General features: G+C 38.4%; 1 protein-coding gene across 1 annotated transcript in view; it reads right to left on the bottom strand.

Moving 5' to 3' along the window:
- The window catches only part of PRKN (parkin RBR E3 ubiquitin protein ligase), a 705,342-nt gene that overhangs the window by 627,089 nt on the left and 62,413 nt on the right, over positions 1-15,840 (bottom strand). The gene's annotated exons all lie outside the window — the stretch shown is intronic.

Here is a 15,840-nt window from a genome sequence, read left to right as displayed (position 1 = left end):
AACTAAAACAGAGTTGGTGAAGGGACATAAACTTGGCAATCTTGGCTGAGGTAGTTATTATGGTGGGTAAACAGTAACTGGATTCTACAGCTGCAGTGGATAAACTCTACAAAGGTACATTGCTCACTGTCAAGACTCTCCAGTAAGCCTTCAGACACCTAAAGTCAGACTGAAGACTGACCTGTAAATGAAACCAGGAGATGGGTATGATCTTATTATTGGTGCAGCTACGGAACTGAAGATCATCTGTTACAGGTAAGAGAGGAAAAGATGCTAAGAGGATTTACTTTACAATGTGCCTTGGATATTCCAGGCATAATAATAATCCTTCTGTGATGTATTTCTTCTTTCAGTGGCTACTTTTGTCAGTGCCTACTTCCACTTCTGGTGGGCACCAAGACAAACACCATCTTTCTGGCTTCCTGTATTAATGAAATATCTAGAAGCAGCTGAAGAACAAGCAGCTTTTCACAAGCGCTGCTCAGTGACTACAGTGCAAATAGTTGTTACTGCCATTAGCAGAATGGTAGCAATTAAAACTGTTCTCGTGCCTTCAGCTTGCTTAGTGCTCCTGACCGTCTTGCACTAGGTGCTGAACAAGTGAATAACCAACATACAAAATTCTTTCCCCAAACAGCTTATAACCGATGTAGGTAAAACAATAAAATAGATTCATATGAAAACTGATGGGCAGACAAATGGGCAAACATAGTAATAATGCAGATGTATCCCACTGTTCATTTACTAAGTGTAGAAACGGGTTGAAAACAATGGCAGAAAAAACTAAGAATGAGATAGACAAGCCCCAAGTGGAAAAGCTTCACTTGTGGGAGCACAAATGCACTTGATCTTCTGTTTCTGTCCAACCAAATGAAAAGAGAAAATTCTATTGAAACATTTTATAATTATACTCCTCTCTCAGTCCAAAAAATGAGATCAGAACCTTCATCTTACACAAAGAAATGAGTGATTCCACAGAAAAGAATTTCTAAAAATACATGTGCTGTTGGAGACAGACAGCAATCTCAGCAATATACTGTTTCCTTAGAGTACACCTTTTGTCAGATGAGCTTGTAGCTGCCTCTCTCATCAACACAAGTGAGCTGCCTGCCCTTGAACTGTAGCTATCCCAATGCTACAAAAGCAGAGATGGAACCTACATAAGTGCTGAGATCCTGGCCACCAGGTAATTGTTTCAAACTCTGTTGAAACACAAATCAGTTTAAGACATGAGAGAGACATCTGAGCTTATAACCATCATTATTTTGATTTTTTTTTTTTCTTTCTGATACCAATATTTACAAGTGTGAAAAAATGCAGTCTCATAAGTCAAATGTTAAGTATACTTAAATATTCTTTATATTTATTAGGAGTTTTGAAAAGCTGGGAAGAAGAGGATACTTCTTATTTTCCATCTAGGTTTATTCTTTTGGCCAAGATACCTTGGTGAACATATGTATCTTGTTCAAACATCTATACCTTAGATTTCATGTAAACTCTAACCTGTAGAAAGACAAACAGTGTCCTTGATTAAGAAATATTTTTAAAAACCCAACAAACAACTATGGAAGAGAATTACTATCAGTCGGACTTAAAGATGACACAGTGGTGTGAGCCTAGGATTTCCAGACTCCATCTAGAAATGGAGACAATCCTCTCCAGAAGCCTGCATGCTGGGCCCCAGACTTCCTTGTTGTGAGCAGAGCTGACCTGCACTGCAGCCTTAGAGCAGACATAGCGTCCTTAAAGAGATGCTTTTGTGAAACATCCCAGGCAGGTGCCTCCTTGAAAATCTAGATGTGTTTAGTTGCTCAAGAATGGTGACATCCCTTGCAATAAAGGTCTTCTCTTCACAATGGCTTTGTGACCACTGTCTGGTACCCTTCCTCTTGGACAGCACAGAGCAGCTCATAGCATCATGTTTCATCAATAAGCTACAACAGGGGCCGCAGGCATAAAGCATCTTCTGCTGTCTGGAGGAAACCAATCAACCTGGCATATGCCTGGTGCATCTGGGACAGGAGATGCAGAAAGCAGTGTCATATCTATCATGCCAGTGAACACCTTACAGGGTAGAGAGGGACATACTGTGCTTCAAAGAAATTTTAATGATACAGACACAAGCTAGTGCTTGGTCCAAATAACAAAGACCTTCTGAAGTCATCAGAGAAAGACCACACCTTACAGAGTGCATGACTTCTAAAAATTATTTTCTGTTAAAAGAAAAGGAATATTATATGTAACAGCAAGAATAAGAACAGCTTGAATTTTACATATTTTTTAGAGTCTAAAGCCCTCATTTATAAAGTGTTGGGTTCTTTAATGGCTAACGCTGGTTGGTGCTTTCCATTTTGCATCTCTTTTTAAAGGCAATTCTGCCAAAAATTCAGTTTTCTACTAGCAAGCTACCAAAGAGCAATTCCACAGTTGACTCAGCAGAAATAATTTTATCAACAGATTAGGTTAGCCTCTTCGTTTGCATTTACATTATTGCTGCAGAGAGGCTCCACTCAGGATTAGATTAATGCAATTCTGGCTGTTGTACAATACAGTTCTGCCCACGACTCACAGCAAAACAACTTTTAATGAAGAAAATGTGATTGTCTCAAATGTATCCAGTTCTGTAGCCAAAAGAACTGTCTTAGAAATATTCAGTTGAAGGACCAAACATGAAGATGAACCTTTATCATTTTGATAGCTCCAAAGAAAGACTCTGTCAATTTCCTATTTAAAAAAAAAAACCCTATAGTTAAGTATAACAGTACACCTGTGCAGCAGAAAATATGCAGTTCAATTTTAATTGCATTATTGTTATTCTTAGGACTTTACAGATATAATGAGTAAGTGGGCAAGCCCTGCATAAAGCATGTGAACTCTGTTTACATAATCTGCTTCCAATATGCTTTATCAAGCCTAATGGCAAAGAGGGAGTAATGGAGAATCTGCTCATGATCCTCTCGCAAAGCAGCTGAGCACAATGAAGAAACTTGTGAACCACGGTGGAACCTGTTGCACTTTACTGCAAACTATCCTTAAAGTCTTCCAGAGGCATTGCAAATCAGGCACAAAGATGTCCAGGTATTTTAACTTAGGTGAGTGATTTCTCAGGGCTCGTTGTACATTGTGTTACTTTAAATCACTATTTCAGTCATATGTTATTATGTCTTCATTAAATATTCATTTCTAAATTTGATTTTCATTTCTTCTCCATCATTCACTGTCAGTCACCAAGATCTTCATCAAGCAACTGGCAAAGATTCAGATGGGTCAACAATGCAACATTAATGTTAATGAAAATACATTAAGTAAAAAGTCCTTTTTGTTCTACTTCCAAGGTAGTGACCTTGCAAGGCACAGGTTTTACCTCACCTCCAATTATTCTTATTATTCTTATTTCCTCATGAATGTTTTCATTCCACCATACTGCCTCTTTTACTTCCCCTCTTCTAAACATTATTTAAATTTGACACAAACTTAAGTAGGTGACACTCCCTAGATTTTTTTTTATCTGAAACACCAGGCTGAGCATATTATATTCAGAAACTGTTCCCTTCATAGAACAGAATTATCGAATAATTAAATAATTTCCTTCACAGAAGGAAAAAAAGTTTCTGAAGTTTTGAAAACATACAAGTAATTTCCTTTATATGAACCCTTAAAGTTTTAGCAGAAAGCCTACCAGAATTTATATTCATGCTTTGGAGCACTAATATAATTTGTATCAATTCAGTCAATAAAAAAACAATAATGGAATAGAAACTGCACATGACTAATTAAGTCAATAAAGCCAGCAACATTAATACAGACTTGCACCAGTATCTAATAACAAATATCATCATCCAAGCCCAGACAGAAGTTAAGCAGCTAATAAAATGTTTTTTTTTCCAGCACTCCTCCTAGATTATTTGAACTACATCATCTTTGCTTTCCTTTCATGTGCTTTTTCACTATTATAGTCAAGCAAACTAAAAAACAAAAGCATAATACCTTCCCATCAATTCATATTTGGAATAATAAAATTGTTTTCAGTATACTTCACCTTGAAAGTAACTACTGAATTGAGATTATTTCATTTATGCCAATGTACATTTTGATTTAGTGATGTTTGCACAAAGGCTTATGTGGAATTAGTAAAATTTGGCACTTATGAACTACTATACTCACCAATGATAGTCAGCACTTTTGAAAAGGGATTTAAAGTATGAATTAGTAAACAGTAAATTTATACATGCACTCACAGAAAACAACTGCTTACTTCAGATACCACTATTAAACAGCAGCTTATTATCCAATTTCGTATGTAAGGTATGTAGATAAGAAATAGGTTTTGTTTACAGCTGAATGCAACAACCCTATATTTGAAGGTGTATCTTCTATATCAAATAAATCTCCGTTAGGCTTTAAGATTAAGCAGTAGCAAAATTATTTGGATATGTTAAAAATCTAATATTCCCAAAGTGGAAAGAGCAAACATGCTGCCACTGGAGATTATGAAAATTGGGTCCTGACAAGTATGGAACACAGAAGAATTCACAGCATCTTTTAAGAATATCATTCCCAGGATTACTGTCTTGGCCAAATTCCAAAGAGTAAATGTTTTCTTGCTAGTTGAAAATCCATTGGCAGTTTGTCTTGGAATATTGATTGTCCATATTCTGCACAACTCAAATGCTTTCAATATTCCAGTTTCATTTCCAAAAAAAAATGAGAGGTTTCCCTGGTCACTAGTGTTCTCACAAACTTTACCTTTTCTAATTTTGCTAAGTCTTCTGCAAATGTTAATTAAAAGATTCAGTAGACATATTTATTAGGCTACAAACAATGGATGTAATTACCTAGGTTTTATCCACCCTGCTTAGCTTTACTGAAATGTCTGCCATGAAGTATAGAAGTTTCCACTTCTTCCACTACTACAAGTTTTGTGGCCTCTCCAAAACTGAAATAAATCACTGAGACCCGCATCAGAAAAACTTGTGTGATTTTGCCTCCCTCTCTGCCATAGTAGATCCTTATTAAAGGTAGTAACGGTACTGAAATCCTGGCCATTACTTTGTCTGTGCCAATATCCCCATTCATTTCAAAGAGGCCAAGTTTTTGCCTACAGGTTGATCTTCTACTAGTCTGCAGAAAAGCTGGATCATGTGGAAATAATTATCCTAGAAAGTGTAGTGAGACATGAAAATAATAACTGAAAAGCTTCTGGAAACCTGAGATAACAAAACATCATAGCAACAACCACCTCTCCCAGGTGTGGAAATTCTCTGCAGCGAAGGAGGAGAGCCTTAAATGTGAACAACAGTACAGACAGTACAACACTGGCTATGTGTGCTGGCAGAATGCTAACACAGTCTATCAGATGTGAAATCAAATCCATTATGGTCATGGACAAACTCAGATGTCTGCACGACATTTTAAATATAATCACTGCTCCTTTTGAAAGTGTTGTAAATGATGCAAGAGATGATGTCATAATATATAGCAAAGATATACGTATTGTAATGAATTAACTTTCTTGATACATTTTAATAGTATTTGCTGAGTCTGACAGCAATTAAATTGTTCGCATGCAAAGACATAATATTTCAAAATCTTCTGAAACTTTAGAGCAGGGGAGTGAAACTACAGTTAAGAGTCAAATGACCCTGAATTCACATGTCAGCTAACTAGTCCATCATGTGACATGAAGTTCAAAGGGGGTCTGACGGCTATGGTATGGACACACTCTATATCACATTTAGCTTGTCAGAAGTGTAATTCATTTAAGTCTCACTCAAAAATGTCCTTGTATTTCAACCAAGTATGATGATGTGACAAAGTAATGAAGATGGTAAGTGCTTAGACAGAACAGAGTACCTTAACTCCACTTACCTGTGGCCTGTGTGACAGGATGAGTTTTTCATCTTTTGACAGGACAGTAAAATATTATATTTCCTCTAGCATATTTTAGCTGGAAAGCTAAAACTAGTAATTTCTGATTCCCAGAAATTCTTAGACACAGTGTTAAACACATTCCAGCTCCAAACACTAACATGTATTCCCCCAGGTACCTCTTGTAATCTGTATTTGTTGCAGAGCATTTACAGAATAAAAGGCTTCCAACTTGAACAGCTGAGTCTACATCCCTAGCTTTTTCTTCCTCTCCTGGTGCCCTACAAGACCAAGCTAGCATGAAGTACAGAATATCGATTAGGAGTGTACTATGGATTCCTTGTGCTGCAAGTTAAATTACCGTATACTGTATATTTTTAATTTCCCACATATAACAATAAACATGATTGATTCTTCAATTTCAGAGCATCATTTTGGCAATTAAGAAAATAAATACCCTTTCCATGTATAGCTTGCTTTTTTTCTAAGTAAATGTCAGCAGCACATTAGCTCATGTGTGACAGACAAATAACTGCCCCTCTCCCTCTAGGCTCCCGTCCGCTTTCTCTTCCTTTTTTTTTTTTTTTTTTCTTTTCATTTATTTAGAACCTGCCATTCATTTTCACAGCTGACAGTAAAAACCTCAGGACGTGGTTGTTGTGAAGAGGATTATCTTTCAGATCAATGCTGAAATTGATTCCAAACCACATTATTTATCAGCCTGCAGCTAAAGCACTAGGAGTCAGGAAATATTCCCTCTTCTTCAAATCCATTCTTATTCTGCTGTTGGAAAATCACAATGCTATGGCCTCCATTAATATATACTTTTTCTATTCCCTGAACATCTGAAATACCCATATCAAACAGACAGTGCAGTTAGGTGCATTATCAAACTTGCCTCAAAAAGAAACAAAGTAAGAAAACAACAGCATAATTAATTTGTGCACTGCTGATGAATAGCTGCTGATGCTAACTAGAAATACAGCCTTACTGTGATATCATAAGTTTCTGAATATCTCCCATACTTCACATAAAAGATATTGTATATTTCTATTAGCATCATATAATAAGAAATACACATTAAATGTCTCTTTTCAAAGCCACGCAAACACTTGGTTTTTGTTGCTTGTAGGCAGAAAAGAAGGCAGAGGGAGAGGGGGAGGGAGAGGGGGAGGGGGAGGGGGAGGGAGAGACCCACTGCATTGCTGACTGTGTATGCAAACTACAGAAAATTGAAACATAGCTTCACCAAACTATCTAGGCGTAATACAAGAGTAACTCAGGTAAGCAAGGTCAAATCAGTTAAACCCTGCCCTGCTCTGTAGTAACAACCTTCGTGACAAATAATTATGGACAATCTGATGAATGGTGAAAGTTAATGGGAGTCCTCCCATTTATTTCAGGAACTATATTAAGCCTTTATTTGTTTGAGATTATAGTGACCTTTTAGCTCATTATGACACAACTTAACATGTAGTTTAATACCAGCTGAAAGTACAGGAAAAAGCCTGTGGTGAAGCCTCATCTAATGTAGTGCATAAGCTTCAAATACATAAAAATTATAGTGTAATATACACGATGTAAAGGCACACAAAGTGTAGGGAAACTTAATGTCAACATCAATATATGGTGATTATAAAGATGGTAACAAGTACTTAGATTAAGCAACACTGGTTTCTCCTCATTTGTTTCTTTTATAAGAGAAAACCTGCAGTTTGTGACTAAGATTCTAGAGTTTAATTGGCTCTGCCAAGCCCTCGATGAGGATGTTTTGAATTCCACTAGAGCTACAAACTGAAAATTGTTTAAATAAGATTTAACTAATATAAGATAAACAGAAGGAAAAAGGAAACCATACCGTTCATAACATTCTAATCTTCCAGAAACACATACAGCACATGCAGCCTGCATCATTTACTCATATTTAGAGCAGCTAAGCACTCAGCAAGATGGAAGTTTTCAGGTTTTTTTATGATCTGTTTTGAATGCACAAGCATTTAAGTACAGATGACCAACAGAAACTGAAATTCTTAATAACACTCTGTTATTCATGAATTATTTTGACTTTTTCATATAGAAATGAAAAGAACGATTTTTTCAGAGTTCATGGAAATTCTTCTATATCAATGAAAATAAAATGATATTTAAAGGGGCTTTGTTTCCAGTAGAAGTGAAAAATTATATACCAGGTCTACTAACAGGAAATAAACCAAACTAAAGTCTTATTACACATATACACAAAATGCTTGAAAATTCATGTTGAGCACTGTAGCATTTCATTTCCTGGACCTGGCACTTGGCCTTGTTAAAGCCCAGACCATTAACATTAGCACAACAACCTAATCTATCCAAGTCTCTCTGTAGATCCTCCCTATCCTCATGCAGATCAACACTCCTGCCTACCTTGGTGTCATCTGCAAACCTACTGATAATACACTCACTCTATGTCCTTATCGAGATCACCAAAGATGTTAAACAGAAATGGTCCCAACACTGAGCCCTGAGGAACACCCCTTGTGACTGGCCACCAGCTGGATTTGACACCACTGACCACCACTCTGGACCCAACTGTCCAGCCAGTGCTTGATCCAACAGATCGTGTGCTCATCCAGGCCATGAGCAGCCAGGTTTTTTTATGAGAGTTCTATGGGGAACCGTGTCAAATGCTTTTTGGAGGTCCACACAGACAATATCCACAGCCTTTCCCTCATCCAATAGTCAGGTCATCAGATTATAAAAGAAGATCAGGTTTGTCAGGCAGGACCTGCCTTTCATAAACCCATGCTGACTGGGCCTGATCCCCTGGTTATTCTCTATATGTCTTCTAATAACACTCAAGATGATCTGCCCCATGACCTTCCCTGGTACCAAGGTCAGACTGACAGGTCTATAGTTTCCTGGATCCTCCTTTCTGCCTTTCATTTATAGAGGGGTGTTACATTTGCTACCCTCCAGTCCCTTGGGACCTCCCCAGTTAGCCAGGACTTCAGGTAAATAATGCAAAGTGGCTTGGCGATCACGTCTGCCAGCTCTTTCAGCACCCTTGGATGTAGCCCATCCACTCCCAGAGACTTGTGTGTGTCTAAGTGGTGTAGCAGGTCTCTGACCACTTCCTCCTTGTGATGACCTCACTCTGCATCCCTTCCTGTCCTTAGATCATGTGGCTGTGTACCCATGGAACAGCTAGTTCCACTGCTAAAGACTGAGGCAATGTAGGTGTTGAGCACCTCATCCTTTTCCTCATCCTTTGTTACTAAGATTCCCTTTGCATCCAGTAAAGGCTGGAGATTTTCCCTAATCCTCCTTTTGCTGTTAATGAACTTATAGAAACATTTTTTATTATCCCTAACAGCTGTAGCTAGTTTGAGCTCTAGCTGTGCTTTGGCTCTCCTAATTTCCACCCTGCATAGCTTCACTTCATCTTTACAGACTTTATGAGTGACCTGTCCTTTCTTCCAAAGGTCATAGACTCTCTTTTGTTCCTAAGGTCCAGCCAAAGCTCCCTATTTAGCCAGGCTGGTCTCCTACCCTGCTTACTGGTTTTTCAGCACAAGGGGACAGCAGCTCCTGTGCCTTTAAAACTTCTTTCTTGAGGTATGTCCAGCCTTCCTGGGCTCCTTTATCCTTCCAGGCAGCCTCCCAAGGGACTCTGTCAATCACTACGCTGAGCAGGTCAAACTTTGCCCTCCGGAAGTCTAAGGTGGCAGTTTTGCTAATCCCTCTCCTTATTTTCTCCAAGGATCAAAACTTCAATCATCTCATGATCACTGCACCCTAGACGGCCTCCAACTTTTACTTCCCCCACAAGATCTTCCATGTTCACAAGAAGCCGGTCCAGGAGGGCACCCTCCCTGGTCGGCTCACTTATCAGCTGTGTGAGGGAGTTATCTTCCACACATTCCAGGAACCTCTTGGAATGTTCCCTCTCTGCTGTGTTGTATTCCCAGCAGATGTCTGGAAGGTTAAAGTCCCCCACAAGAACAACAGCAAGTGACCGGGAGATTTCTCCCAAGCGCGGCTCACCCCGCACACACGCGGTGTCACGGGCTCCCTCGGGTACCAGCGCCAGGCTCAGGCACTCGCTGCAGCCCCAGACCCGCGGGGCCGCCTGTCTGCACCAAAGTCCGAGTTCCCACATTCTGTCTCACTGCGGCTCTTGCTCGTGTTGTGGCCATGAGCGTCTGTCTAGCTCAAAGAAAGCAACCGCTGCTTGCTGCTCCTCGCCTGCCCCCACGCACACCCGCACCAAATGGCTTGGGCAGACCCGCTCCTGCCGGCTCGGGCCGCTCCCTGCGAGGGCCGCGGCCATCCCGGGGCCGGGGCCATCCCGGGACCGGGACCATCCCGGGGCCGGGGCCGGTGCCACCTTCTCTGAGGAGCTGCCGGGAGCCCGATTTTAAATTTTGCCGCGGTCCTAAGACACGCCCCCGCCACCTCAGCCTTCCGGTTCCTCACGGGATTCCCGCTCGGTCGCGGGTGTTCCCGCTCTGCCCTGGCCCCACGGTCTCCGGGAAGCCCGGCCCCGTCTCCAGCTCTCGGTAATGAAAAGGAACAGCTCTCACCACTGCTGGTGCTGCTCTTGCTCTCCGCTCCGCGCTGCCGCCTGGTCTCTCTCTCGCTCACCAAAATGTTGGGTGACATAACATTATTACTATATAGCAGATTCTTAGTAACAAAACCCCTTAAGAAATGATTCTGCTGTTTTACACAGCTATGACTTTTGTGCTAGCCTCTTACTCTGGGCATAATAGGCTGCTGTTGGTAACTTTTTATCACATTAGGCAAATATTTCCTACTGTAATTCTTGACTCATTGGTCTGTCTACTTATTTCTAATACAGATATAAAGAAACATTACTCAGATAAATTTGATCTTACAGCTACATATCACATTTAATAAAATCCCATTAGCCGAGGAAAATGCATCAGTTAAATTATCAGTGACCCAAAATGTCTCTATAACATAATAGCTTAATTTGAGTTAGGGTTGAATCCCTGGTTTTCAGCTCAGGGCTGAAACTGACTCCTTTAATTAAATTTTGAGCAAAAACATCTCCATATTATGATATAAATGGTGGATGGAACAATTACTGTGGCTGATGTACTGAGATCTGTTCTGTTACTACATGCATTAGGCATGGTCCAAAAATTTCTGCTTCTCTGCAGTGGTATATCTGTTTTATGAACTCCAAAACAGGTTTAGGTATGGAGGAGGGGCACCATTTATGTGCCCCTCCTGCATACCTAGATGGTGAGAACTTTGAGTATGTTGAGTTGCAGATGTGTAAGCATGTAAACAATTTAATGGTCAGAAACAAGATACTTAGTCAACATTTGAAGAAACATAGATTTGACATATGAGTTTCTGATTTGTTCCAGGACAGGATCTAATACTGGGTCTTGTCTACTCATGAGTGGCATCGTTTGAATTTTTTATGACAGTGATTAGGTAGATACATAGATAGAGATCTTGACAGCACAGTGCTATTAACAGCAAATGATGCTCAGCCCTGCTGCTCTCTCACTTTCCTGTGCTAACTCTCTCAACAAAAAGTCCTATTCTGGCCTGTGTTTAGGGCTGCTAATTCTGCTCTGGTTTCTGGAAACAAAAACCTTTTCTTGAATACTGCCCTATCTCTCTCGTATAATGAATGCCATGTACCTGAAAGTTCTTTATTTTTTTAAAGAACAAGAAAAGACCATGTCCTTTATAATTCTGGAAAAAAAAAGTAACCTGTAAACATATTCATGTTTAAACAATGAATTGCACATTCTGTTCTAACCACAATGAAAAGTCCTGCTTTTTGACATTTATGATTTCACACTGGCTTTCTCGCTCCTCTTTCTTCTTCAGCCTCCTCTTTTGTATTTTTTGATCTAGTAGTCTTCTTTCATGCCATTACTTTTCTTTAGAACATTTTCTTGGGTCTTAAATGACTACCATCATTTAATACACTCTGGAAATATTTCTATACATGTCTTTTGAGATCCATTAGATTACCTTTTAAAAACCAGTTATCACATATCTAGGAAGACTAAAACCTTCATTCAGTCAATGACAGGCAATTAAATCCTAGGAGTCAAACTTTGACCAAATGCTGAAGAAGTTGTATTAACCTTGTTTATTTCTCAAATCTAATGTCTTGGGTACAGTGCTGGTCACACAGAAAATTCTCAGAGTATAATTTGCTGCACTGAAACACTTCCCTTAGTGCAGGTGCTTCTCTTTCTAATAACCAAAACATAGTTAAGAGATGCATTTCACCCCAGCATTACTATACTTTATCTGTTGGTGTCTTTCAATTGCTTTCAATGGAGTTACACTAGAGTAAATCTGAAGCAATGCAGTGCTTTATCAACCCTAACTTATGCCCTTGATAGCTTTTTGTTTTATTCCAGGCCATTAACAGGCTATCTGGTACGTCAGCGCAAGATCATTGTGCCTTAATGAGGTGATTAAAAACAAAAAAATGTGCAGTTGTTGCAAAGTATTAGAATGGACTCAAGGAAACACCAGCAATACTTAAGGTACTATTCTAATACTTATTTGTTGCTAATTATAAAGTCTTTGAATTTCAGTTACTTACTTGTAATTTATCTAAGATACACATATTCTTCATGGTAAAGCACTTACTAATATTTTTATAAGTTGGACTAATTTTAGAATTGTTTATGGGTGTTGTCTGATTTAATTTTTATGGCGTATTGCTACATGTTATCTTATTAATCTGTGCTTCCCAATGTCTAGCATTTAAACAAAGCACTACAAATAACAGATATGCTAAAATTTGAACTTTGTATAATACAGAAAGTGAAAAAGAAGGCTCCAGACAGAGGATCTGTACCCAAGCACAGTAAGAAATATGCCAGTGAGAAACGCAACCTGCAAATAGAAAATTAAACACTGCATTAAACTCTGTGAGTTTTACACTGCTCATCCAAGTGAGGATATAGAAAGAACTCTGCAACTGATCTTATTAATTGGGTTTGCTGCTTGCAGATGCTCAGCACTGTTCCAGTGGAACTGCATGCAAGGTTTTAGGAAAATATTAGTGATTCAAATACAGTAGCTTTATATACTTGGAGATGTTCACTAAAGATGAACTCATTAAAATTAGTTAACCTATCTGCATCTAAGGAAAGTGTCTGTTATGTGATTGATTTAATACATTATATTACTTAGGCAGAAGTTGTTTCTACATATAAAAAGCTTTTAGTTTGTTTATAAGCTGTGCAGATATGCCACTAAGGCAGACAAAAGAATCTACAACCTGTTGAATCCATGTAGACAGTAGCTATAAAAAAAAACAAACAAACAAAACCTAAGGGAAAAACAAAACAAAAACCCTAAGCAAAAAAAAACACTAAGAAAATCCACAAACGTTTGGTTGCAAAAGCTCACTTTCCAGAATTAAAAATTAGTTTGCTTTCAAATTCATGTCAGCTGGGTATCATGGAGACTGCCAGTACATGTATATGGTACTTCTTTGGCCAAATTCCCAACAAAGAAAAGGGTTTAATTTCTATTCAGAATGACCCTCAGAAATTTCTATTTTTTTTTTTCATTTTATCTATCTTACCTGCCTTTCCTCTGGATCTTCTTGAAATTTGAATGGACTTCTGTTTCCTCACAGAAAATACCTTAAAGCGACAACTGTGCATTTGCTAGGCAATAATGCAAAAAATGTAGTTTCATTGGGTTTTATCATATTAAATAATTGCTGCTGTTGTAATACTTCAATTTTGGCCATCTTTTCTAAAGACAGCAACATTAGCAAAACCACAGCATTAGGTAATGCTTCTATGAAAATACTACTGTATCCCTGCAGATTCATAAGCATTTCTTGGATTATTGGTTTATTTATTCCATAAGGAAACAGATGAAAAATATTAAATTAAAATGCAGTGCTTCATAAAGTTGGTCATTACATACAGGAATATGTAATAAAGAAATTATAAAAATAAGTTTGTGGCAGAAGTATTTTCTGACTATTTGTACAGTAACTGACATAATTCTGCATATTGAAAACTGTGTGTGCATGTATGTTGGTGTGTATATATATCTTTATGCATATATGCATCATCCATCTTTCTGCTTAGTTTCAGATGTAGACTGTCCTTACAAAATCCTATAAAGACATACTGTATGACCCCTTTTCTCAATAGCTTTGGATAGAGCCCACCTAGTCCCTTGGACTTGTATGGGCTGGCTTCTGAGAAGTAATCCTTTACGTGATCCATGTCCACTGCTGGTAGTTCTTAAACCAAGTCACTAAGCACACATGGCTGGGAGGCCTTGTTGGTGAAGATTAGAGAAAAGAATGCATTGAGTACCTTGGTCTTGTCTTTGCAGGGATGGAAGGGACCGTGTTTTCACCTGGAGGATGTTGCTCTCAAATACCCCACAGTTTCCTGACTTCATTTACCCTTCTAAACTGCTTCCCATAGGACCCAACTAGTTTTCTGTATAAGGTGAAGTCTGCTTGATTGTACTCCAGGATCTGTCTGCACTCTGCTGCGCTCCTTCCTCACTCATCCCAGGATTTTGAACTCTATTTCCTTGTCATTACAGCCAGGGCTGTCACTGATTTCCTGCTAGTGAGCAGCAGGATCCAGCTGTCCAAGACTCCTGCTTGACCCACTGAGTACCATATCAGTAAGTTATCCCCAAAACCTATCCAAAACCTTCATGGCCAGAATGTTCAAAATCTATCAGGAAGCGGAAAGGTAGGGAGGAAACAAGAAGGACTGACAAATGGATGGATGGTGATCTTGAGCAAGCCTCATTTCCACAGCAAATCGGTTTAATTAGCCATACTGAGAATTTTTACCTAGTGTTTCCAATGGAAGAGTAAAGTGTACAACCTCTTTTAGCCATACCAAGTATCCGGGAGATTCAAATGCTATGCAGACTATATACTGTTTTCTTATACATAATTGCAACATGGTAACTTAGTAACACTAAACTACAAATGAGAGGGGCATAAAATATAGTCTTTCAAAATGGAGCTCAACAGGCAAGGTGGCAAACTATCATTTTTTTATAGCAACATATAGGCCATAACCCAATGTTTTATTGTACAAATTCACAATTCATTACACTCTTCCAGAAATTACCTTAGAAACTATTATACAGATATACTAGGTACCCATATCCCCTAAAGTAAAAAAAAAAAAAAAAAAAAAAAGGATCTAGTGGCCCACTTAAAAGTCTCCCCCCCTGCTTCCAGTATTACACATTAAGAACTTAGTGCCCTCTCTCCTTTACTGCTGCAGCATTTGCATTTGAACAGGTGTGTGTTTACATACTGAAAACTCTGTCTATATGATGATAATTATAAGATACTAAACAAACATTAAATATATTTTAAATAAGATACAAGAAATTGAAAGTTATTTATCTGATATAAAAGTTTCCCTAGAGTTAGGAAACTGAATAAAATACAAGTCACTCTTGGGGGGAATTTTTATTGCAGATTTATATATGCCTTAGTTTTATTACAAAAGTGCTGACATATATCTTTGGCATCACAACTGTATTGTTTATCAATTTTAAAAACATACACATTTCCAAAATCTTGACATACGTATTTTATTGCTCTTTACTTTGTTCTTCCCTCAAATAAAAAAATAAAAAAAAATTACTTGCCTATCAGTAAGATATGCATATTATTTTTTTTTTTTTTTGGCTCTGCAACTACTTTATCTTAAAATGTAAAGAACTATAGAACGATGAATATCCAGTGTTCACTTGAAGCAACAGTATAATAATTTCTCCACAACTCTCAAAAGTGACCTGGATTAATTTGGTAGAAGTCTCAATGGGATAAAGACAGACTGATTTTCGAAAATGTTTAAAAAGGACATGTTATGCCCATATTCTAAAAGGGTAGAAAGGAGGACCCTGGGAATTACCGACCTATCAGCCTTACCTCTGTGCCTGCGAAGATCATGGAACAGATCCTCCTAGAAG

Source organism: Apus apus, chromosome 3 (assembly GCF_020740795.1).
Source record: "Apus apus isolate bApuApu2 chromosome 3, bApuApu2.pri.cur, whole genome shotgun sequence".
NCBI lineage: Eukaryota > Metazoa > Chordata > Aves > Apodiformes > Apodidae > Apus > Apus apus.
Note: the sequence above shows the minus strand (reverse complement) of the source record. Positions and strands in the feature narration are given on the sequence as shown.